A 26,629-nucleotide genomic window follows, 5' to 3' on the forward strand; every position below is an offset into this window, starting at 1 on the left:
GGAGCACGCCAAGCTCCAGAGAGGGACCCAGGAGAATAAATGATGGAAGAAGATCGGTGACTGTCATGCACCAATCAGAGTCAGTACCGAGCAGTAAGAGTCACAGCACCCCCTCGAGAAAAGAGAAGTGGAAGATAGCGTGTCCCTACTGTGAGAAAGAACACTGGCTGTCACAATGTGACCTATTCACAAAGATGAATGCAGAAGAAGTGAGTCAATGGATAAAGTCCAACAGGCGCTGTTACCGATGTGCGCGGCCACACATGGCAGCCGAATGCCGCCTAAAGAAAAGGTGCAGTCGGTGCGACGGAGCCCATCTAGATATACTACACGAAAGTAACAGAAAACGGCCTCCACCTGCACCACCGAGCGGCACCAAGGCAAGTGTCATGTACATTGACCCCGCCAGCAGCAGCGGCGCCCAAGTGCTCTTAAAGGTAGTCCGTGTGACATTGAGCTACCAAGATAAAGTCATGGACACTTACGCCGTCCTTGATGACGGGTCAGAGAAGACCCTTCTGCTCGCGTCCGCTGCGGCCCAGCTGGGACTGCGGGGGAGCAAGAACGAAATGACGATTCGGACAATAAGAAGAGATTTAAAGACGATAAAGGGCGAGAATGTCTCCTTCACTATCGCAGCAAACGGGCAGCCAGAGCGACGGTATAAGATTACAAATGCTTTCACCAGCCAAGAAATAGGACTATCGCAGTACACCTACCCCATCGCCAAATTGATGGATAAATATGTGCACCTGCGTCAATTACCTATCCCGCTCATAGACGGCGCTACCCCGACCCTGCTGATAGGCTCCGACCATGCAGAACTCATAGTCCCGATTGACCGGGTCCATACAGGACCCCGAGGCTGTCCTGCAGCAGTCGAGACCCGCCTAGGGTGGACCCTACAAGGCCCCCTCGCTAAATCTCTCAACCGAACAGCAGCCACTAGCTGCCTCCACTCCAGAACGACAGAAGAAGACACCACTCTCCTGCAGCATGTCGAGAGGCTATGGACACTAGAGACAATGCCCTTTAAGAACGAAAAGAAAGATATTCGTTCTAAAGAAGACATTTACGCCATCAACCTACTCGAGCAGGGGACAAAGAGAGTCACAGTCGGCGGAGTGATGAGATACGCGACTCCACTCCTGAGGCGAGAGGGAATGCCCACCTTTCACGCAAAGAAAGACGCCACGGAGCGCTATCTATTGAACACAGAGCGGCGCCTAGCCAAAGACCCCGCTCAAGAGCGTGTGTACCGCGCTGAGATTGAGAAGCTAATCACAGCGGGACACGTAACAAAGATTGACATTAAAGAGGCCGATCAGACGACCGAATCATGGTACGTGCCGCATCACAAGGTCCATCACAACGGCAAGGATCGCATTGTGTTTAACTGCAGCTACCAGATCGGATCCCAAAATCTGAATAAAGAGCTCTTGCCCGGCCCCACACTCGGCCCCTCCCTACTAGGCGTGCTACTGCGCTTCCGCCAGGACAAGGTGGCTATCAGCGGGGATATCAAAGGGATGTTCTTGCAGGTGAGACTAGTAGAGGAGGACAAGCCCCTGCTGCGGTTCCTATGGAGAGAGAGGATCGGAGATGAGAACCCAGCCATCTACCAGTGGGAAGTACTCCCCTTCGGAACCACATGCAGCCCGTGCTGTGCTACATTTGCACTACAGAAACACGTCGCAGAGGACCCAACAGCAGATGAAGAGGTCCAACACAGTGTGAAGAACAGTTTCTACGTGGACAACTGTTTACAAAGCGTTTCGACTCAAGAAGAAGCCGAGGCTCTCCTAATCAAGTTACGCGCCTCCCGGATCAAAGGCGGCTTTGATCTCAGGCAGTGGGCCAGCAGTGACCCGCACGTATTGCGCAGCCTCTCCCCCGCGGACAAGGCTGCCAGCAGCGAGACCTGGATGGCGACCATCCCAGGAGAAGCCCAAGAAATGACACTAGGACTAGTCTGGCGCTTCAAAACAGACTCGCTCCACTATAGACACAAACCCTTGGCTCCAGAGCAGGGAAGGTCGACGGCGATACCGACCACCAGACGGAGTGTGTACAGAACACTCGCCAGACAATATGACCCGTTGGGATGTATTCTACCTTACACCACCAGGGCAAAGATGATTGTACGAGCACTATGGGACAAGGACCAGGGCTGGGACGACCCAATACCCGCACACCTTGCCTCAACGTGGAGAGAGTGGGAGACGGAACTCCGCTCACTCCCAGGCGTCAATATACGCCGCAGCTACTTCCCATCCACAGTGAGGCCAGAGACATGCGAGATTGATCTACACGTCTTCAGCGACGCCTCCGAAGTAGCCTATGGATCGGTGGCCTACTTGCGTGCCCAAGAGAAGGGAGGAAAGATACACACTGCTTTCATCCTGGCCCGCTCAAGAATAGCCCCACGTAAGCAACAATCTATCCCACGTCTAGAGCTCTGCGCAGCCCTAGCAGGAGCGCATCTAGCCACGTTAATCCAACGTGAACTCACCATTCCGGTGCACAGAACAATCTTGTGGTCAGATTCCACGACAGTACTCACATGGATCAAGTCTGATTCATGCAGATACAAAGTCTTCGTGGGAGTCAGAGTCACCGAGATTCAAGAGTTAACAGAAGCAGCGAGCTGGCGGTATGTGGACACCAAACACAACCCAGCTGACGTCATCACCCGGGGAATGTCTCTGGATCATCTACAGTGACGGACCAGAATTCCTCAAGCTCCCGGAAGGAGAGTGGCCTACGCCCACCCCACGGGAAGCAAGTAACGAAGAGGCTGAGAACAAGAAACCTATGTTCTGTGGACTGAGCACAGTCGCCTCCACAGACCCCAACATAGATGACTGCATTACCCTAGAGAGTGCGCAGCAGAGGACATTCCTGTGGCACCACCCAGAGATTCAGTCCACCACTGACATGTCAGCAGCTGACTACGAAGAAGCAGAACTTCTTCTACTACAACGAGCCCAGAGAGACTCGTTCCCCGATGAGCTAGACTGTCTACAGGGAGGAAACCCCGTCCCATCAGACAGCAGACTGCTCCACCTGGCACCCGAGAGTGACGCCCATAATCTCATCAGAGTGGGTGGTCGCCTGCGGAGAGCCCCCGATCTACCGGATGACATTAAGTACCCGATAGTCTTGAACAGCCGACACAAGGTCACAGAGCTGATCATAAAGAAATACGACAAGGATGTACACCACGCAGGAGCAGAGAGAGTCTTCGCGGAGATCAGACGTCGTTATTGGATACTGCAAGGGAGAGAAGCAGTGCGGCGCTTCCAGCGAACCTGTCTAGACTGCCGTAAGTGGCGCGCGCCGCCCAGCATACCACGGATGGCTGACATACCCCCCTGTCGCCTCCGACTCGGCGACAAGCCATTACACTCCACAGGCATGGACTGTTTTGGCCCGTTGTATATAAAGAGAGGAAGAGGAACCGAGAAGCGGTGGGGTATTGTATTCAAATGCATGACCACCAGAGCGATACATATCGAGCTCCTTCCGACCATGAGCACAGACTCATTCCTTATGGCCTTCCGAAGATTCACATCACGGAAAGGAAAACCGTCTACATTGTTGTCTGATCACGGGACAAACTTCAAAGGCGGAGAAAGAGAGCTGAGAGAGAGCTTCCAAGCTATGGGCCCAGAACTTAAGACCCACCTCGCTCCATCCCAGATTGACTTCCAGTTTAACCCCCCGAACGCACCTCACTTCGGCGGAACCTGGGAACGAGAAGTACGTTCTATAAAGACAGCCCTGTACGCCGTGCTTGGGGCCCAGACTGTGGCGGAGGAAGTCCTAATGACAGTCCTCACGGAGATCGAGGGAGTGTTGAACTCAAAGCCCCTCGGTTACGTCTCCAGTGATGTAGCAGATGTCGACCCAGTCACCCCCAACACACTCTTAATGGTGCGGCTGGACCCCGCGCTACCCCAGACAATGTACAGGCCTGAAGAAGCGAACGGCCGAAGAATGTGGAGGTACAGTCAAGTACTAGCTGACAAGTTTTGGAGCAGCTTCCTACTCCACTACCTACCGTCTCTACAGACCCGCCAGAAGTGGGTAAAAGAGAGAGACAATTTGACAGAAGGAACAGTCGTCATGATTATCGACCAGTCGCTACCCAGAGCTATGTGGCCGGCTGGCCGCGTAAGCAAAGTGATCACCGGTGCCGATGGCAAGGTCCGAGCAGCTGAAGTACTCGTCCAAGGGCGCACTTACACACGACCCGTGGCGAGGCTAATAGAACTGCCCCGACTCCCAGATACTATCGATGATGACCATGACCCCATGACTTTGTGAGTTGACTGACCCTTACAGCGGACCGTGAGTGGTAGACAGTGCGGTTAATCTGTCTCTGCTTAGCTAATTAGGTGGGACTAATTAGGGGGCGGCTGTTGTGAAGGATCAGATTAAACCGAATATATGTATTTATTATATATATATATTTAAATAGTATTTGTATATCGTTTGATATCCCCTGTATATTCCTTGTACAATATGCACTGAATATCCCTTTGGTCTACTGAACAGCCCATAATAGTTTCATTCTACCATTGGACGAGAACCTGGCGCCATCAGCCATACCCCTAGGTTCAAGTTCAATCGTGCCGCCCAACATGTCGTGGCAAGCCCCGGTTCCGCGTAGGAATACGTCTGGCGAAATACGAATGGTACTATTTGTTCATAGCGCATATATATATGGCGCAAGTAAAGTAGAACTTTCTTTTAGTCCAGTTCTTTACCCTCCAACAGAGTAACCGACGCGAAGCCTCACCCACGACGCACGTGTGGTGTAGTAAGGCCTACTTGGCCTCAGAATAGGCATTGAGATATCGTGTGGATTAATAGTTGAATAGTCATAGTTTGGCACTATACCGTCGAGTTGGACGTATTCTATTAAGCTAATAATAGTCTATTTATGTATGGTGCATCGTTCGGTTAGAGTTATAAAGCTATCAGTACCCCCATCGTTCCTGACGTTATCTGGCCGCTTAACCAGGCTGGGCAGACCACTAGTGGTGCTTGCATCCGAGGAGCTCCGGGCCAGGGCGACTGGACCTGTATATTGGATTACTCTACCCGGACGATGGCGAGCCTTCCACGGCTTGGATTATGCTTTGGGTGCTTTGATTATTCCATGGATAACGGCCAACACTGCGGAGTGTTGGAACTACCCCCCGGAGAGGACTCCAGGTGAGACGGCGCTCTACACCAGTGAGGTCGCCTCACGTCTCTCCGTTGTGGACCGGCAGCTACCGTCCACCAGAGGGTCCAGCTGTATTCGTCTGCGGACCGAGGTTCTGTGGGCACCGTGTTCAAGACTTTGAATTCTCCCAAGAAATCGTCGGCCAGATGGGATACCGCCAGCGGCTTCTCTAACCCCCCCCCCCTCCTACTGTCTTACAACCAGCGGGACACCCCCCCCCCTTAGTGTATCCAGCTATAATCATTTAAGTACCATCGCTATAGTTTCCTAAAGAAACAGGTTGTATACTTACTCCCTGCGTAACCAGAGATTGGACATTCAATGTTGATTTACCTACGAATACTCCTTTGCCATACAAGTGCATTTCAAATCATAAGTGTAAACAAGTGAACGTTGTATATACCTTTTGCTATATTAAATATTCGATTTGTACATTTGTGTGGACTTCGTTTCATCAGGTGGGAAAGTGTTCATCATATTTATATCATGTACTGGATGGCCAGAAGTTAAAGTACAAGAGGTAGTGGTATTAAATACCATATCTAACAATACAGTCAGGGAATTGTACCCCTCAGTTACAATGCATTTTTCTTTTTCTTTTTAATAATCGAATTTTATTTTCATATTCGAATCCCATGCCCATCGAACGAAGCTTTGAAGTATTTAAGACAGCCTTAGTTCTGTGTCATGTCCTTGCAGGAATGTATACCTATCCACAACAACGCATGACGGGGTATCTGTTCATTTCAGGTGACGCAATGCAGCCTTCTGGATGGATGCTATCCATCGAGGGAGAAGTTGTGATGGGCCCACACCCATTATTTTTGCATGGGGTAGCTGCTTTATTCACCAGCTACTATGTCTTCAACCTGGAGTATCCTTCCGTTGGATCATCCACACTTGAGTTCATCCAAAGGTATTTTAACACTCTGAACACATGATCAATGTCATCAGTAAGACTTATCATGCAAAGACTATCTGGCTATTAAGTCCATGCCTTTCTACAGAGGCCATAAAGTAGATTAAATGCTTTGAGTATGAAGCCTGGAACCAACTATGTGAATTGGGACCACACCATCACTTGATGTCGCTGCTATCTTGTTAAGAAATTGACATAATGGTTTAATTCACATTATAGTATGGCTTCAAAATTCGGATGAGTAAACATTATGTTAGAGGTACCATGAAAAAACACAGGTGAGCACCTTGATAAATGCTGAGTCTATTTAAAACTGAAACGTATCTTTGCTTATTAACAGGTTCTTCTTGGGCATCAACCCGGAGAAAGGCTCCAGGGCAAAGAAGCGAAGCGCCATCAACCCTCAAGTGACCACCCTTTTTTGTAAGCTCATAGACTTTGAATGGTCTGCATCTGCATAGACAATCGTCCTTCTCCTGTCGTCCCCTGACGTGAACACCCTTCTTCGTAAGTAAGCTCATAAACTTTGGTCTGCAAAGACAATTGTCCTTCTCCTGTCGTCCCCTGACGTGAACACCCTTCTTCGGAAGCTCATAGACTTTGAATGGTTTGCAAAGACAATTGTCCTTCTCCTGTCGTCCCCTGACGTGAACACCCTTCTTCGGAAGCTCATAGACTTTGAATGGTCTGCATCTGTATAGACAATCGTCCTTCTCCTGTCGTCCCCTGACGTGAACACCCTTCTTCGGAAGCTCATAGACTTTGAATGGTTTGCAAAGACAATTGTCATGCTCCTGTCGTCCCTGCGCCTCTTTTGTTATTTTGAGTGCCTCTTTTGTGCATAAAGTGTATTCATTAGTTCCATTTTCGGGTAAGACCTGGAAGTACTAGTTTCATGGCGACAGTGGCTCGGGAGGTAGAGCAGTCGTCTGGCAATCCGGAGATTCCCGCTCCTCCCCGGGCAGCGTGTCGATGTGTCCTTGAGCAAGATACTTAACCCCTACATGCTCCCGTCGGTGTGTGAATGGGTCAAATGTGCACAAATTGTAAAAAAAAAAAAAAAAAAAAAGCCATTTACCATTTTACTTACGAATATTATTACTTTGTCTTAGTTTTGCCGTTTTGAGCAGTGTTGACCAGCAGTTTATAAAATAATAATTAAAATGTTTATTAGCAACGCCGAGCTTTCAAACCATTGCGTTTCTCTGTACGAAACTCTCGTGCAACTGTGTACCTTTGAATTTTCTCTGTGATACTTGTACAACGAGCGTTTCGCAGAGGACCAGTTCTTCAGAGTTAATATGGGATTTTCCTATGGGTCAAATGTGCACAAATTGTAAAAAAGAAAACAGCATTTACCATTTCAAGAATAAGAATATAATTCTTTGTAATATAATTCTTTGTAATAATTCTGTCTTTTGACAATAAAATCCCATAATTAACTCTGAAGAACTGGCGAAACGCTCGTCATACAAGGTGCATCAGTCAGCTAAAGCCGTTTTGAGCAGTGTTGACCAGAAGTTTATAAAATAATATTTAAAATGTTTATTAGCAATGCCGAGCTTTCAAACCATTGCGTTTCTCTGTCTGAAACCCTCATGCAACTGTGAGTACCTTTGAATTTTTTCTGCGATACTTGTACAACGAGCGGGATTTTCCTATGGGTAAAATGTGCACAAATTGTAAAAAAGAAAACAGCCATTTACCATTTCAAGAATAAGAATATAATTCTTTGTAATAATTCTGTCTTTTGACAATAAAATCCCATAATTAACTCTGAAGAACTGGCGAAACGCTCGTCATACAAGGTGCATCACTCAGCTAAAGCCGTTTTGAGCAGTGTTGACCAGAAGTTTATAAAATAATATTTAAAATGTTTATTAGCAATGTCGAGCTTTCAAACCATTGCGTTTCTCTGTCTGAAACCCTCATGCAACTGTGAGTACCTTTGAATTTTCTCTGCAATACTTGTACAACGAGCGGGATTTTCCTATGGGTAAAATGTGCACAAATTGTAAAAAAGAAAACAGCCATTTACCATTTCAAGAATAAGAATATAATTCTTTGTAATAATTCTGTCTTTTGACAATAAAATCCCATAATTAACTCTGAAGAACTGGCGAAACGCTCGTCGTACAAGGTGCATCAGTCAGCTAAAGCCGTTTTGAGCAGTGTTGACCAGAAGTTTATAAAATAATATTTAAAATGTTTATTAGCAATGCCGAGCTTTCAAACCATTGCGTTTCTCTGTCCGAAACCCTCATGCAACTGTGAGTACCTTTGAATTTTCTCTGCAATACTTGTACAACAAGCGTTTCGCAGAGGACCAGTTCTTCACAGTTAATATGGGATTTTCCTATGGGTAAAATGTGCACAAATATGTAAAAAAAGAAGAAAAAAAAGCAGCCATTTACCATTTTACTTACGAATATGATTACTTTGTCTTAGTTTTGCCGTTTTGAGCAGTGTTGACCAGCAGTTTATAAAATAATATTTAAAATGTTTATTAGCAACGCCGAGCTTTCAAACCATTGCATTTCTCTGTTCGAAACTCTCGTGCAACTGTGTACCTTTGAATTTTCTCTGCGATACTTGTACAACAAGCGTTTCGCAGAGGACCAGTTCTTCAGAGTTAATATGGGATTTTCCTATGGGTCAAATGTGCACAAATTGTAAAAAAGAAAACAGCCATTTACCATTTCAAGAATAAGAATATAATTCTTTGTAATATAATTCTTTGTAATAATTCTGTCTTTTGACAATAAAATCCCATAATTAACTCTGAAGAACTGGCGAAACGCTCGTCGTACAAGGCGCATCAGTCAGCTAAAGCCGTTTTGAGCAGTGTTGACCAGCAGTTTATAAAATAATATTGTAAATGTTTATTAGCAACGCAGAGCTTTCAAACCATTGCGTTTCTCTGTTCGAAACTCTCGTGCAACTGTGAGTACCTTTGAATTTTCTCTGCGATACTTGTACAACGAGCGTTTCGCAGAGGACCAGTTCTTCAGAGTTAATATGGGATTTTCCTATGGGTAAAATGTGCACAAATTGTATATAAAAGAAGAAAGAAAACAGCCATTTAACATTTCAAGAATAAGAATATAATTCTTTGTAATATAATTCTGTCTTTTGACAATAAAATCCCATAATTAACTCTGAAGAACTTGCGAAACGCTCGATGTGCAAGGCGCATCAGTCAGCTAAAGCCGTTTTGAGCAGTGTTGACCAGCAGTTTATAAAATAATATTTAAAATGTTTATTAGCAACGCCAAGCTTTCAAACCATTGCGTTTCTCTGTCCGAAACTCTTGTGCAACTGAGTACCTTTGAATTTTCTCTGCGATACTTGTACAACGAGCAGGATTTTCCTATGGGTAAAATGTGCACAAATTGTAAAAAAGAAAACAGCCATTTACCATTTCAAGAATAAGAATATAATTCTTTGTATATAATTATTTGTAATAATTCTGTCTTTTGACAATAAATGCCGGCTTACCTCGTGTAATTATTTGTAATAATTCTGTCTTTTGACAATAAATGCTGGCTTACCTCATTTGTGCGTTTGGACTGTTGTTTTTAATGTACAATAGCCTACGTGCATTTTTGAAGTCCAGCGCAGTATACTTCCTGGCAGAAGCTCACACTTTGGTTTTCTGTCATGATTAATCACGTCATCCAATAGTATTTGACAGGAAACTATTGTATGAGCTTCCTCCAGAAGTATACTGGAGCTGGGGACTATACAGTTATGCATACCATTGTAAATTGACTGTTATTTTGCCAAATTATATAATATAATAATTATTATTATTCAATTATTTTGTTGGCAAGTCTGAAAAGTAATGCAAAAGACTTGCCAACAAAATAATTGAAAAATAATAATTATTATATTATATAATTTGGCAAAATAACAGTCAATTTACAATGATAGACATGCATAACTCTATAGTCCCCAGCTCCAGTATACTTCTGGAGGAAGCTCATACAATAGTTTCATGTCAAGATACAATAGGATGACGTGATTAAACACGACAGGAAACCAAAGTGTGACCTTCAGGAAGTGTACTGGAGCTGGACTACAAAAATACATGTAGGCTATTGTAAATACACAATACATTGTTGTAATATATATACAACAAAATAATGTGATATTACAGTAATTTCTTACAATTTGATGTTGTGAAGTCACAATACATTGTTGTAATATATATACAACAAAATAATGTGATATTACAGTAATTTCTTACAATTTGATGTTGTGAAGTCACAATACATTGTTGTAATATATATACAACAAAATAATGTGATATTACAGTAATTTCTTACAATTTGATGTTGTGAAGTCACAATACATTGCTGTAATATATATACAACAAAATAATGTGATATTACAGTAAATGTCTTACAATTTGATGTTGTGAAGTCACAATATATTGTTGTAATATATATACAACAGAATAATGTGATATCACAGTAATTTCTTACTGTTAGAAGTTGTGAAATTACAACAATGTATTGTACTACCATTACTGTGAAATTACAACACATTGCTGTGAAGCCATTCACAGTAAATTATTGTGAATCTTACTGTAAAAGTCATGCAAAATATTGCCAGTAATTTATTGTAATATCACAGTAATTTCTTACTGTTAGAAGTTGTGAAATTACAACAATGTATTGTACTACCATTACTGTGAAATTACAACACATTGCTGTGAAGCCATTCACAGTAAATTATTGTGAATCTTACTGTAAAAGTCATGCAAAATATTGCCAGTAATTTATTGTAATATCACAGTAATTTCTTACAGTATGAAGTTGTGAAATTACAACAATGTATTGTACTACCATTACTGTGAAATTACAACACATTGCTGTGAAGCCATTCACAGTCAATTATTGTGAATCTTACTGTAAAAGTCATGCAAAATATTGCCAGTAATTTATTGTAACTTTAGGGTGAACAATTTTACAGTGTAGGGTTGCCTACCCCTGGTTTAGGCAATGGTCACTGAAATGTCACATGAGAGAGTGTGTTTGTGTGTGTGTGTGTGTGTGTGTGTGTGTGTGTGTGTGTGTGTGTGTGTGTGTGTGTGTGTGTGTGTGTGTGTGTGTGTGTGTGTGTGACATGAAACTAGTGTGTGATTAGGTCAGTCTATGTGGATTGTGTCTGGGTGGATTAATATTATTTATCTAGCTAGTTTTAACTTAATCTTAACTTGATTGGCCATATGAATTAATTGTTACTTCATTCCTCTCTTGTAAATTCCTCAATGTGATTTACACAAACAGAATTTCTTATGTTTAAATCTCATATCAATCAGAAGAGTAATTTCTAAAATTCATAATAACAGAAATAATAATAATAAAAATAAAAAGAAGGAACTACCGATCAAGTTAATAATACTAAGAATAATATCGGGAAAGATAAATGAAGAAAAGAAAAAAAGAAAGAATGTTAACATTATTAATACAAGAAATAATAATAATCCAAGAAATTAGTAAACGAATTATAGTCCATTTGTCATAAATTGAATCTGTAAAAATTAAAAATTAAAATTGGTGGTCGATCTTTGTCGTTGGTCTTCTTCCACGATCTGGTCTTGCTGGTCATCTGTCGTTCATTTTGTAGTGTTTGTAGTCCATCTGTCCATCTCCTCTCTTTAAGAGAAATATAGTATTTTGTTTCTCTTACATTGTGTTTTGTGTTTTGGGGCAGGTGGGAGAGGTTCGGTGCCTCTGTCTGATGTCAGCCTGATGTTTGGGCGGGGCTCGGAACCCCGGGTGGATGGCCGCAGGCCTCAGTGATGCCTCCCCCTGATTCCTCCGTCTGGCCAGGGCGTTGGCCGGAGCTCTCAATCTGTGAGAGCTGGGCTTCCTCCCTGGTCCCTTGGTACGTAATTTTTAATTTTTTTATTTAAAAAAATACATTTTAAATTTTCTTTTAATATGAAATATGAAATTTCATAATTTTTTTTATATTTTTTTAATCCTTATGCATGTGTCCATACCTGTTGCAGGCCCAGCATATCATGGGCTTAGGATCTTGTTGTAACTGACACCCCCTTGGTCCCCCCAGATTCTGTCCATTCTCCTCCCCAGCCCGCAGGCCAGGGTTGCTTTGCTCCGACTTAATAATGCAGCCCTCCTCTGTTTTCTTGACATCCTCTTGTTATCTGAAGCGGGTAATCCAGTTTGGACCTGTTCAGTTGACACTTGTTGGACTGACACCTGTTGGACTGGGGCCTAACAAAATTAATAGTTGGTTTCAGGTTGGTTGTCAGTTTGGCCATGGGTAGGTGGGGAATTTATTTTATTTAATTTTTTTATTTTATTCTTTCCCACGGCGACTATGGATAGGGAATTTCTTTATTTAATTAAAATGTTCACAACAACATGGATGCATGTACTCTGCCAGCATGTTTAATATCCATAATACTAAATGTTTGACTAAGATTTCTATGAAACTTTATTCTTAAAAAAATAAAAAAATAAAAAACGTTTTTTATTTTTTTTTTTTATTTTTTTTTTAATATAATTTTTTTTTTAAACTCATAAAATATATTGGGTCGCACCTAAATCGGCAGGGTCGGTCGGCAACCTGAAACCAACTATTAATTTTGTTAGGCCCGGGACAGTTAATCCACTTTCCCCCTCCTCATTAACACCCTGTGTAGGAGTCAAAGTAGTTTCCTCATCAATTTCTACTCCTCCCACCGTGGTTGTCAAACGACTGAGGTCTGTCATGTCCAACTCTATCAGTTCAGGAACACTGGTTAACACTGTGTGATGATTATCTGCAGGGGTCACTCGCTTTCCCTCACACCTGACCCTTTCCTCTACTGCACTATATTGATCTATTTGAGTAAACAAATCTATCAGCATGGTTTCCTTCTCTTTTTGGTCTACATTTTGTTTGGTTCTACAATGTTTTATCAGCCTTTGTAACGGCCTAAACTATTTTGGCCATCGTTTATTCCTTTCTTCCCATATGTTATCGGTCTGTGAGATGAGCAAAGTGTCTACTGGGCTTACCACTGTTGAACTATCTAAACTCTCAGTGGCAGCTATCAAAGTCCTCTAATTTTTTACTTGCACTTCACTAGACATTTTCTCCATCTCTGTAATACTTGTAATATTTAACGTTTTCAAAGCAAGCTTCTCTGTTTTTTGTTATCTGGTCTTGGTTTTTAAATTCAACCAAACTGTTACTTTACTGATGCAGACCAGAAATTGATGACCCTCTTATTTATACGGCACCCCAAGGCTTCTACAGCCTTTATGTTCTGGTTGGTATCGGAGCCATCAGAATTCCACCTCTCCTGGCCAAGAATCTGTCAAGACAAAAGCTAAAATGCAACACTTAAGATATCAGTGTCATTTCCACTTTGACCCTTTCAACCTCCTTCCAGTTAGAGTACACCTCTTCCGTTCGGATGCATTCCTTCTATTACTTAGGATACACCTCCCCCCAATGGTCGAGCTGAATCTACGCCGGTATGCCTTGCATCCGGCCGCAGACCCCCCCCCGTCCACCAGAGATGCAGGTCTCCCATTCCAGGGCAAGGTCTCCTCTATGAACGAGAGGTCCCCTTGTACCTTCGGGCGCAGTTGGAGGCAAGTTCCCTTTCCAATTCTTAGGCGTTACAATCCAGATTCCTCTGAATCGACACACCTTATCCCTCTGCTTCCCAGCATTTTATTTTCAAAAACACTGATCACAGAAGCACAACTCGCCTACTAACTCAGTCGGTTAGTAAGGTTATTGTGGCCTGACTGTACATTGAGCCAGATGCATTTATGGTCTCCTTGCCATAATGCTTATCTGACCAGCTGGCGACCCAGTCGATAGCGACCTCATAGTCCGTCATCAAGTCAGGACCCCAAGCGGCTAACTGTCCGTAGTACCTATCAGCCACTTAGTTTAGAAACCGACGGTCTTGTCCCCATCCCGCTTGCTCTGGGCATGGAAATATTGACCGTTTTCCCCAGCCTTGCCGGTTCACAAAGGTGGCTTGCCCCTCTGGCACATCACCCCCTCTGCTAGGTGTTGATTGTCATCAACATACCACACAGTGCCCACATTTCCTTACATACAACATCTGTGCCGACTAGACGGTTCCACAGTGGTATGTTGATTCATACCTCATTAGTCACAGAGGCCCTTCAGTATCTCCTCAGCACTATATGGATTGTTTAACATGTCCTCGGAATCTTGCAACCCCACTGCCGCCTGTTAGGGGCTAAGGTTCGGGGAGCCTACCCCCTCCCTAACCCTACTCCACATTCTTTCCTAGTGTTTTACTTTTTCAGAATATGGGCTGTTTATTCTAATCAAAAACACAGAGAGATTGTAATTTATTTGAACATAACAAAAGGTTTTAGCTTCGTTAACTCTAGTTGTCTTTCACAGGTAAATTCTGGATTCCCAATCACTCTTTGTTGTGGCCTGTGTGTGTGAGAGACATGAAACTAGTGTGTGATTAGGTCAGTCTGGGTGGATTGTGTCTGGGTGGATTAATATTATTTATCTAGCTAGTTTTAACTTAATCTTAACTTGATTGGCCATATGAATTAATTGTTACTTCACTAGCTAGTTAACGTTACCCCGGTAAACGTACTAGACGTTAGCATTATGTCTACTGTCGTGAACCATTTTAAATCGGGGCATGTAGAGGAGTTTCGGGAATGAGTGAAATGTGCAGGTCCTCTTCTCAGACCTGTGGGGCAAGCACTGCACACGCATCATGCCGGCTAGCAAGCTAGCTAGCTACACGTCACGGCATGCTGATACCACGATAGCTAGCTAACGTTAATGTTACAAGCTCAAAAACCTTATAACTACTACTACTGTCGTGTCCATAAGTTCCCTGGCAGAATACTTTGTTTGTGATGACAAAAGTATACAAAGAGGAGAGAACCATTTTAAATCTGGGCATGTTAGGAGTTTTGGGAATGCCGGCTAGCAAGCTAGCTAGACTCTACTAACGTCATGTAAAGAACAATAACGTTATAAACTATACACAATATGTACAACGAAACAATGATTTACATTAGTATTTACAGTGATTTAATATGCAGCGAAATAACATTATACGATTTAAAATATAAATATAAATATGATATTTGATGGTTATGATCACCAGAGAGATACTACTAGCCACAGATTCAGGGTCAGTTATTTTCCCATTGTACGAATTGTTAAGCTTATGGAATGTAAGGGAAATCTGATCCTAGGTCTGTGACTACAGGCAGGAGGCTACGCTGTGGTGACATCAGTCAGCAGCGCCAAATAGCAGTGTAGTTTCCCAGCGAACGAAAACATAAACGTTGTTATTTTGCTACCTTTATGATTAATTGCGAATATTTTCATGTTGAGCTATAGATTGCGGATAAATATGCACAGAAAGGTACACCATGCCAACGTTAATGCTTTATTTATCTAAAACGAGCCGATTTAGAAATGGTCAATGGGGAAATACATTAAGTGGAACAGAGGGTGGAACAGGAAAAAAACAAAAATGACGTAACCACTACACCTCCCTATACAGACCACCCTCGGAAGCCAGCCTCTTTGACGTGGGACCACAGACAAGGGCATGGCTACAAGACACAGAGTTGGGCCTCTAATGTTACACGAAAGAGAGAATGTATGTGAAAGCCTAATTTATGAAAATCCTAAATATTAATCCAAAAGAAAATAATCCGTTATATATTGTCTTTCCGAATACACAGTATCTCATGACTATAGATGTGTTTATGTATTGTACAAAAAGCTATGAATAAATCTTTAAATCTTATCGTATAAGAATCGTATTATAGTGAATTGTAATTCCCAAATGCTTTAGCAACTTAAAGATCATTGAGGTGATGAAGCTGCCCATGTCTCTCCACACACAAGCACACATGAACACACACATACACACACACACAACACACATTCTGCACTCGCTCACACACAAATGCACCAAAGGTCACTTTAAACACATAAGAAAAGGACACTTTAAACTGTAAACTTTCTTAAAGTGTCCTTTTCCCCCCCTTCCTTTAAACTTTAAAGGAAGGGGGGGGAAAAGGACACTTTAAGAAAATAACTGATTATTGCATATTATTGTTAGTAATAGCAAGTATAGCATAGGGACATAGAAGTAAAACTGTATATTGTATAGTAGTGTACATAGGACCCAGTGCCTTTAAGTTGTAGCTCAACATTGTATTGCAATTATCTCAGGATTTATTAACATGTCTATTTTATCATGTCTATTTTATGTCTACTGTATCATCTTCTACTTATTTTATTTACTATTGTATTCTTGCACAATCGAAGCAGACATGGCCAAACGCATTTCACTGTATGCCCTGGTATGTATGTGATAAATAAACCTCTTGAATCTTGAAAGTCTAAACTGACTGTGATTCAGAGGACTGAGCACCACTTCAGCGGTCTTATCAAGTCATCTGTATGTTTGAAGCACCAGCACCTTTTTGCGACATAGAGCAATAACAAGTTTCGAGAGTTTGAGTCGCTGTACTTCACACAGATTATGATACAAGTGTCTCGTGGCTCATTGGGCACTCTCAGTACCTCCTTTGCTTATCTTTGCACAACTACACATCCTGGTCATGTTTCCTCTCTCCTCCTGGCCATCTGTTCCTGCTGCCAATCCTCCTCGTGTGCCAGCTCCTGCGACTCCTTCCTCTTCCCTCTGAGACAATCATGGTATTGATGTTATCCTCTCTGACCGTGAGGCACTCTCTCTCTCTCTCTTTCTCTTCAATCATACCGTAGTGCAATAGGGCAAAAAGAAGCGAGTTGTGGGAAGTGCGTCGGGGTAGCAGATGCACTAACTGGTTGACCCACCACGGATGCTCTGCAAAACAATAGACATGACTGTATCTCAGGGTATAATGAGTTAGCACAGAGCTTCAAAGCTAGCACTATGGGTAATCCCCCAACACCCATTGGCTCCTGAATACCAGTCTACCTGCCAGCCGGCCAATCATATACAATGAGTAGTGCAGAAATGTTTATATATAATGCCACATATTATCCACTAATTGGATAATAATGGTTAAAGAACCCAGAACGCCTATCCAAAGAGTAAGGGGTTCCCTGACGTTCCTGGTCAAATTCCCAATCAGGTCTCTGACATCAAGGCCACCTAATCATCCCTTCCCCTTAATTGGCTAATATCAATCCCTGTCTCCTGAGCCATTCAGTCATTGTGTAGTGTGATGTGTGCCTGGTGCCAGTGTATGGCAGCCATTGAGCCTGCATAGCCCATAGGTTGGGTGCTACCAGTGGTGGTAAATGGTAAAGGAGGTAATTTCCACCCTACATTGTGGGGAGTGCTTTTGAGTGTCTAGAAAAGCGCTATATAAATGTAATGAATTATTATTAATATTATTATTACTAGAGATGTCCGATATTGGCATTACAATGTAATATCGGAAATTATCTGTATCGTTTTTTTTCTTTTTTAATGACACAACTGTTACACAACATGCACATTTTATACATCAAACTCTTCATCTCCTCTCACTCAAAATGTCAATATGAGAAATGTGATGTAGGGGAGAACGGGGGACGTTGTCACACTTTTTACTCTAGTGTGAATTGCTCATCATCAAAACATCTTTCAATAGTCATTCCTACATTAAATTGAAGCTTAAGATGTTGTTTCAAGTTCAAGTTTCAAGTTTCTTTAATAGTTCTCATACAGAAGTACAGAATACTTTTATACAAAATGCTTCTTACTGTTACGCTCCAGAGACTGTGCTAGACAAGATAAGTATCAAATAACATAGTATAGCATGTAAATTAGAAGTAGAAAATGAGGTCACAGTGTTCAGTATAGACATATGTACAATGTTCGATGCAGAATAGACGTAACTGAGTTACCATATAATATACAATACTATGCAGTGTACTAATATACAATACTATATAGTGCAAGGCAGAAATGGGATGAGGTACAATTTAGGTACAATTTACAGTAAGGTGTACGAGTTGTAGTGCAAATCCTTTATCAATAAATATAAAGTGTGGGGAGTGGGTGCTACAGTGTGTTTGTTTAAAGTGAGTGTGTGCGTGTGGATTTGTGTGCTATGTGCGTTTGATGGTTGTTGTGTAGCGTTCATTGTTCGTTGAGCAGCCTGATGGCCTGGGGATAGAAGTCTTTCTGTGCTCGCCTTGAGACTCCGGTATCGCTTGCCTGACCGCAGCAGTTCAAAGAGGCAGTTGTTCGGGTGACTGGAGTCCTTAATGATTCTCTTAGCCTTGCCCCTGCACCACTTGTTGTAAATGTTCTGGAGGGTGGGGAGCCCCCCTCCAATTGTGCGTTCGGCTGAACGTGTCACTCTTTGTAGTCTGCTTCGGTCTTGTGCAGTGCTATTCCCAAACCAGGAGGTGATGTTGCCAGTCAGGATGCTCTCTATTGTACATGAGTAGAAGTTCTTAAGGATCTTCTGACTGACTTGGAACTTCCTTAGGCGCCTGAGGAAGTAGAGGTGTTGTCGTGCCTTCTTCACAACACTGTCAATGTGTGTGGTCCATGTCAAGTCCTCGGATATGTAGGCTCCGAGGTACTTAAAGCTGTTCACTCTCTCAACCGGTGCCCCGTCGATGCTGAGGGGGCTGTAGTCCTTGACCCCCGACCTCCTGAAGTCCACAATCATCTCCTTTGTTTTGCTGACGTTCAGGGAGAGGCTGTTTTCCTGGCACCATCCCGCCAGGACCTTGACCTCTTCCAGGTAGGCCCTCTCGTCGTTTGCAGAGATCAGGCCCACCACCACTGTGTCGTCAGCAAATTTGATGATTGTGCTTGAAATGTGTATCCCTCTCATTTTCCAACGTATTGTAACAAAGAGTTAATCACCTATAAAAGACACTCTGACACATTGTGACAACCAACCCCATCATGGGGAAGGTTGTCACACACTATGGGGTTGGTTGTCACTATGTGTTTTAATGGGAAAAATCTTAAAAAGAAGACAAGAAGGCAGAACTAAATTTGAAAGTTTAATTGCATTGACAAGTTGACAAATACATAACTTAATGCATGTTAACATGAACATAAACAGGAACACATCTTTAGGCCATCCTATATATAAAAAAAAAATTATAATAAGAACACAATAAGACACATTCACTTGTTACAGTGATGGCAAATGTAGGGTCTGGGCACTCCATGTGACAACCAACCCCAAAGAAAACGTGACAACCAACCCCAACTGGAATGTCTTGATAGCATCAAGGCTAACAGCCATCTAACAACTAGTTAGCTAGCTAACAACAATCTAAACTATAGCTTTCCATTCACACTTTTTAAGGGTAATAATTGTTTCATTATAAACCAATTGTGTAAAAGCCTAGAAGAAAAATACTGAGGAGCGGAATATTTAAAAATGGACATGAAAAACACAAAAAGTCCTCTCACCTCAAGTTCAGCTGTTTCACTCCAACGATGACAATGTAGGTGAACTCTGACCCCAATTCTCGACATTTAAATACCAAAATATGGGAGACAGGAACCTCTGGTGGTGAAATATAATGAATGTGACAACCTATCTATGTGACAACGGATGATTCTTCCTGAGGTGGGCGCAGTGACTGTAAAGCGGAGGTTATGTGAGGAGGAACCAAGACGTCTTACTTCAATACTTCAAATTTAATCTCCCACCTAAGGAAGAATCATCTGGGGTAAGCCCAATGGTCCCACAGCCCTATGTTCCTACAGCCCAATGGTCCCACAGCCCTACTGTATGTTCCCACAGCCCTATGTTCCCACAGCCCTATGTTCCCACATTTCTAAGAATTCTCAAAAAATTAGGCCCTATGTTCACACAGCCCTATGGTCCCACAGCCCTATGTTCCTGGACGAACCTTCTACTACCAGAGGACAATTGGATAATAGGTTGGGTGTAATTGGCTACCAAATTAATACATTGAGTGCCACGCCCCTTCCGGGAAGTGACCCCTTCCTTGCCATCCATTAACCCCATGTAAACGTAATTGTAGTTTGTAGAGCTTAACCTATATTTTATAGTATAGCTATGGGTCTAATAAGGCCGTCGAGTCTCAGTGACTTGCTTCTGGTCAATGTGCAAGAAACAGATAATTTTTTCATCCGTACATTTCCGTTTTATACCGTTTTGAATATGAATATAGTTTGGGTGCTTCTGAGTCATTCCAGGGAAAAGACGCGAAAACTGCATGTTTGTGTAATTCAATAAAGACGTTGACATTTTTCGCCTGATTATCGGATCTTCCTGAAATCAATACTAGATCATAATTATTATCCTTCCTCGTGCACGCATGCAATGTTGTTTAGACCGGCGTACCGCCCCCCACCCCCCCCCCCTCCTGCAACCCAACGGCAAACAGCCACACATAGAGACACAGAGACAGCGTCGATCGGGGTAGAAATAAATATCAGATCAACGCAAGCTTTCATTGTGAAGGTTCGGTGTGGGATAGGAGAGGAGATCCCAAGTGCAAGACACGAGCAGAGAGAGAAGAGGCTGAGGCGACGGAATGAAGTGAACAGGCTTTTACTGAGCAGTTGCAAACAAGGATACAAGTTGAAACTGTTACAAACAAAAGCGAACTGCAAAACCCGAAAATAATACTCGGCAGTGCTGGAAAAATATGGACTAAGTAGGAACGGACTCACGGGGAAACACTGGTGACAAGGTGAGTACGTGACCGAACACAACTGTGGTAACAACGACGAAACAATGCAAAACAATACAGTGCAATACAATGGCGTGACAATGAATGTGAGGAACGGGCAGGTCTATATACTGCCCGTGATTACTATGAAGTGCCAGCTGGTATAAGGTGGTCAAGACTGGTAAACACAAAGCAATTAGTAAAAGAACTCACATCAAAAATAAAAGCATGTGTAAGGGAAATATCTTAAAGGAAAACATATGTATGTAAAGGAACAACCCTTAAAGAAAACATATGTAAAGATATCAACACTTAATGAAAACATATGTAAAGGGATGAACCCTTAAAGGAACATATGTAAAGATATCAACACTTAATGAAAAGATATGTAAAGGGATGTACCTTTAAAGGAAAACATATTTAAAGATAACCTTTCAAACACAAGCTAAAACGCACCACCCAACATGAACAGAGGCAACAAAGCATTAAAGGAATTAAACACAGCCAGCAAACTTAGACCTAAAGGCCTGAGAAGGCTCAATATCTGGAGCTGCTGCGTTTGGCCACCAGAGGGCAGCAGAAAACCACTGTTCATATTGTTCGGACAGGATCCCTGGCCGGAACCATGACAGTACCCCCCCCCCCAAAGGGTCGGCTTCCAGACGACCGGTAAGACCGTCCGGGAACGGGCGAGGCGGGGGGCCGAGACCCCGGAAAAAACTGAGGGCGAGGACCCGGAGAACCGGGGCCGGGAGGCCGCGAAAAGAACCCAGGAGGGGCAAAGCAGCAGGGGACCCGAGGAACAGGACCAGAGGGGAGCCCGGGGAAGGGCGGGCGGGGCACAGGGCCAGGGCGGCCGGAGACGGGGACAAAGGCCCGACAACGGGGGCCGGAAACGTGGACAGAGGCCCGGTGAGGGGGACTAGAAACGGGGACGGAGGACCGGTCAGGGGGCCTGGAGCAAAGGGGCATGGGCGACAGACACGGAGCAGGACCCTGGATGAGGGATCCTCCAGGCGCAGGACTCGGGCCGGACCAGAAGGGCCGGGGCGGAGGCGCGAAGACAACAACCCCGGAGCAGGACCCCGGATGGGGACCACTCCATGTGCAGACCTCGGGACCGGGTGCAGAACCCCGGACGGGGGTCTCTGCGGATGAAGACCACGGCGAAGACCACGGCGTAGGGCTGGACCAGACGAGGAGCCGGGACCAGACGAGGAGCCGGGACCAGTCGGGGAGCCGGGACCAGACGAGGAGCCGGGACCAGACGAGGAGCCGGGAGCAGACGAGGAGCCGGGACCAGACGAGGAGCCGGGACCAGACGAGGAGCCGGGACCAGACGAGGAGTCGGGACCAGACGAGGAGCCGGGACCAGACGAGGAGCCTGGACCAGACGAGGAGCCGGGACCAGACGAGGAGCCGGAACCAGTCGAGGAGCCGGGACCAGACGAGGAGCCGGGACCAGACGAGGAGCCGGGACCAGACGAGGAGCCGGGACCAGTCGAGGAGGCAGGCATGGCCACCTTCATTTCATTGTCTTGTGTATGTACTGTACTGTATCAGTATGTGATGAATAAACCTCTTGAATCTTGAATCTCTACTCAAAGTTTACTCAAAGATGCCTTTATTGTTTTAACCTCTTAACATGCACCCAGAAAAGCGTTTTTTTTTTACTCAAGTTCAAGTTCAAGTTCTTTAATAGTTGTCATACAGAAGTACAGAATACTTTCATACAAAATGCTTCTTACTGTTACGCTCCAGAGACTGTGCTAAACAAGATAGTATCAAATAACATAATAACATAATATAGCATGAATTTAGAAGAAGAAAATGAGGTCACAGTTGTTCGGTATAGACATATGTACAATGTTCTGAGTTACCATATAATATACAATACACAACTATGCAGTGTACTAATGTACAGTACTATCTAGTGCAAAGCAGAAATGGGATGAGGTACAATTTTTGGTACAATTTACAGTAAGGTGTACGAGTTGTAGTGCAATCCTTCATCCATAAATATAAAGTGTGGGGAGTGGGTGCTACAGTGTGTTTGTTTAAAGTGGGTGTGTGCTATAAAGTGTGTGTAGTGGGTGCTACAGTGTGTTTGTTTAAAGTGAGTGTGTGCGTGTGGATGTGTGTGCTATGTGTGTTTGGTGGTTGTTGTTGTGTAGTGTTCATTCATTGTTCGTTTAGCAGCCTGATGGCCTGGGGATAGAAGCTACTTCTGAGTCTTTCTGTGCTCGCCTTGAGACTCCTGTATCGCTTGCCTGACGGCAGCAGTTCAAAGAGGCAGTTGTTCGGGTGGCTCGAGTCCTTAATAATTCTCTTAGCCTTCCCCTTGCAACGCTTGTAGTAAATGTTCTGGAGGGTGGGGAGCCCCCCTCCGATTGTGCGTTCGGCTGAACGTGTCACTCTTTGTAGTCTGCTTTGGTCTTTTGCAGTGCTATTCCCAAACCAGGAGGTGATGTTGCCGGTCAAGATGCTCTCTATTGTACATGAGTAGAAGTTCTTAAGGATCTTCTGGCTGACTTGGAACTTCCTTAGGCGCCTGAGGAAGTAGAGGCGTTGTCGTGCCTTCTTCACCACACTGTTAATGTGTATGGTCCATTTCAAGTCCTCGGATATGTGGGCTCCGAGGTACTTGAAGCTGTTGACTCTCTCAACTTGAGCTTGAGGACTGCATTCTTTTTTTGCAAAGCTTATCTTTATACGTTATTCTTAGCACACGCATAAGCCTGGTCTCTTTTGAAAGATAACATTCTGAAGTTACTAATGCAAAAAAGGAAAATCACTTTTAGTGCTAATGAAATAGAGTAGCATATAGGTCTGAACTTGAGTTGAACGTGAACTTGTGTACTCACATTTTTCTGCAGTGGTTGCAATATCCCAAATGTAACCACATAACATGCGCCCAGTAAAGTGGCAATTTTTTTACTTGAACTTGAGGACTGCATACTTTTTTTGCAAAGCTTATCTCTATTCTTTATGCTTATAGCCAGTGTGCGAACCATACCAGGATCTTTGGGGGGGGGGCGCAAAAAAAAATCTCAGAGCGTTTCCCTGAGTCTCGCAACTGCCGAGAGAGAGAGAGAGAGAGAGAGAGAGAGAGAGAGAGAGAGAGAGAGAGAGAGAGAGAGAGAGACGCCCGCGGAAAAAGAGAGAGAGAGAGAGACGCCCGCGGAGAGAGAGACGCCCGCGAGAGAGAGAGAGAGAGAGAGAGAGAACGAGAGAGAGAGAGAGAGAGAGAGAGAGAGAGAGAGAGAGAGAGAGACTCCAGCTCACTGCCGCGGAGAGAATTACATTTGTTTTTCTTGCAGTTTTATTAAAAATCACTCCTCATCTCCAGTAGTAAAAAAATGCAACATTATCGCCACCCACCTGTCCTGATGGTCTGCCCAATTCTCAAAATCTGCATGTCACAGAAGTAGTCCCCGCAGCAGGTTGCTTTGTCTTCTTTGTAAAATCAAAATTGGTTAGAAGGCTTACTTCTTTGATATTCCGTTTAACTTTCGACATTATCCTGGATGCGTCTATTTGTGCCTGCAGAGTGCAGACTGCAGTGCAGCGCCGCCACGCTCCGAATGGTGAACGCAAGAATAGCATGCATGTTGCATTGCGTATTACGAGTAGGGTATATCTGCAGTGCCGCCCGCAACCCCATAGATTTATGCTATTGTCTATTACGGTGAATTTGTGCGCAAATCATTAATACATCAAAATAGCCTAATTTTATTATTATACACGATGATGACGATACAGAAAATTACAGAAAATTTTGAAATGCAAGGCAAAAATAGCATTTATTGTCAGTATTTTAGAGACCCCCCAAAAATTCACAAATCATGTTTTCAGGGGAGCTGATGTCTGATCTAAGGGAGCCATGGCTGCCCCAGCTCCCCCATGATTCGCACCCTGCTTATAGCACATGCATAAGCCTGGTCTCTTTTGAAAGATAACATTCTGAAGTTTCGTACACAATAAATAAAAATCACTTTTAGTGCTAATGAGTAACATAGGGCTGAACATGAATTGAACTTGTGTACTCACGTTTTTGTGTAGTAGTTGCAATATTCCAAAATAATATATATATATTTTTTGAATAAGCTGGAAAACACCGCAAATCCATAGCCTGAAGTCTTACGTGTGTTGTCGGGCCTTACAAATACATTTGATTTTGATTTGATTATCAATAAGGTGATATCTGGAACACACAAACACACAATTTTTTAAATCACATGCCATGAAACTCTGGGACCTGGCTGAATTTAAGACTGCACACATCATGTTTAAAGCACGAAACAATTCACTCCCGGATAACATCCAAAAATTCTGTTATAGAGAGGGGGGTTACAATTTAGAGGAGAGTCTAACTTCAAGAAACAGGCTGTTGATTCAACAATGTATGTATATTTCAGTTTGTGGAGTGAATATGAGTTGCATAAGATAATAGAGTGTGAAGGTATACTGAATACTGTCTATCTGTATGTCATGTATGTCATATATGTTATGATGAATTGAAAATGGGGGACCCTGATGTAAACAAGACGAAAGTCTTTCTCTGGTCTGCATCCCCTTAACAATTGTGTGTATTGAGCCGTACTGTATTGTACCCATTCTGCAATCTGTTAATAAAGTTTTCAATCAATCAATCAATCAATCAAGGGGGTAGGAATACATACGTTTACACTTCATCCTACTCCTGCTTGTTAGTTTTTTAATCTGTTTATTACTTGTTTTTTATTATTATTTATTTTCAATTTATGTTCGAAATAAATAAACGCATTCATTCAAGATATTGTGTGAGCAAAAGTATAGTTAATTTACTCATACAGTATGTACATCCTCTGGCCTCGCGCGGATCTCACAGCTGTGCCCGCACAGTGCAATACTCCAATTCAACCATCGGCAATTCAGCCATTGGGTGGGTGGCGCTGCTGAGCGGCCCTCACAGCGCCGACGTCAGAGCGCGGCCCTGAGAGCGCCGCTGGCTCTGCGGCTCTGCAGCTGCATGCTTCTCCGGGAGTCCGGGGTGATAACCTAGCACGCCGCGTAAAAAGTCGCACACCTGACATATCGGCATGTAACTCGAGAACCGAGGCACGGATTTTGGCGATTCAGATGGCAGTCGAACGGCAACGAATGGCGCTTTAATTCTGTAATTTATATGTTCAAGGAAAAATGCAGTCCCGAGCCTTCAGATGCTCGCAAAGGGCCGTGAAACTGAAACTGAAACTGAAAAACAATGAAACCCGGACATTTCCATGAATTTATAAACCCCCCCCGGACGCCCCGGACAGGGCGTGAAAAGAGGACATGTCCGGGCAAAAGAGGACGTTTGGTCACCCTAGGCTATGCTAGTAGCCTGGACTGTCTTAACAGAGCGGGGGTTAGCAGTACTAGCTGGGGAAGCTAGGCTAACGGCTATGCTAGTAGCCTGGACTGTCTTAACAGAGCGGGGGTTAGCAGTACTAGCTCTGGAAACTAGGCTAACGGCTGGGCTAACAGCCTGGGCATTGTTAACAGAGCGGGGGCTAGAAGTACTAGCTCTGGAAGCTAGGCTAACGGCTGGGCTAACAGCCTGGGCAGTGTTAACAGCGAGAGGACTAGCTGTAACTGCGGAGGAAGGTGTGCTGGTAACCGGAGCTTCGGGGGCAAGGGACAAGAGCTCCCGAATCAGCCAACGGATCACACGGCCGTGCGCCTCAGCTGACGCGCCTGCTCCGCACTGCGCTCACCGACCGAGGTGAGCAGCGTGTACACAGCCCATCTCTCCTCTGAGGACGAAGAGAGAAAAT

The sequence above is a fragment of the Notolepis coatsorum genome (assembly GCF_963971535.1).
Source record: "Notolepis coatsorum genome assembly, chromosome: 1".
Classification (NCBI taxonomy): Eukaryota; Metazoa; Chordata; class Actinopteri; order Aulopiformes; family Paralepididae; genus Notolepis; species Notolepis coatsorum.